Raw genomic sequence first — 1087 nt, 5'->3', positions numbered from 1 at the left:
GGGAAAAAAAAAAAAAAAAAAAAAAAAAAAAAGCGCCCAGCCCAAATCCCCCCCCACAAGCAAGCCAAAAGGAATCCCCGGCAGCTTTCCCGTCTCTCACCTGTTTCAGCCCTAAAGCAGCAGCTGTGTCTTCCCTTCCCTCCCCCGGCTCAGCCCTGAACCAGCAGCAGGAGCAGCCGCTTCCCACTCGCCCTCGCCCGGAGTTCAGGATTCCATTGTCCCCCACACTGCACTTGGTGACATCACTGACACACAAAGAAGGGGTACTTCGTGATGTCATCAACGCATGCTGGGAGAGAAAACAAAATCCTGGGCTCGGGGCTTGGCAGCGACAGCACGAAAAGCCCCCCTTCAATTTTCCAAAGGTAAAAGTATTAGGGATTTTTTTTCTTTTTTTTTTCTTTCCCCCCCCCGAGTCCTCTGATGGGAAGCCCGTCTGCGGGAAAGGCGCAGCGGCGTTCAGCCGGCTGGGCTGCTAGCGTATTGTATTTGCGAGGCGTTTTACTCATCTCCCCGAAATCTTTCCTGTCCATCTCCCGCTCTGCCTGTCCACCCAACGGAGGAAAGTGATTTGGCTGGAGTGACCCGCCACCCCCAGCCCAAGCGTGGGCGCAGGGAGCAGCCCGCCGCCCCCGCGGGCCGCCCCGGTGGGCTGCCGCGGCTCTTCTTGGAGGTGTCGGACCCACTCGTGAAGGGACAATAGGGACCAGCATTCCCACCGACCTCACCCGGGGCAAATTTGGCTCGGTGCCGCCAGTTTCCACAGCCTGTCGAGGGATCGCCTATCGAATTACTTGGTATCTTCAGTGGCCGAAAATACAATGACTGTCACCACCGCGCATCACGATAATTAATAGGAGTTTGCATTTTCACCCGTCCTCCCGCGGGAGGACCCCGAGGTGATCCGCAGGCACACACGGCTGCTGCCTCGACAGAGCGCTGTTACGACATGACGCCCTGGGAGTCCCGGGGGTTCAGTTACAAAACCGAGGCCGCCGGAGCGGCGGGGGACGGAGGGGTGACACGGCCCCGCGCCCGGGGGGACGTCCCGGGGCTGGACGTCTCCGCTTCACAGCGACTAGGAGGG

This window comes from Aptenodytes forsteri, unplaced genomic scaffold (assembly GCF_000699145.1).
Source record: "Aptenodytes forsteri isolate BGI_AS27 unplaced genomic scaffold, ASM69914v1 Scaffold9, whole genome shotgun sequence".
Lineage (NCBI taxonomy): Eukaryota > Metazoa > Chordata > Aves > Sphenisciformes > Spheniscidae > Aptenodytes > Aptenodytes forsteri.
This window is presented reverse-complemented; position numbering follows the sequence as displayed.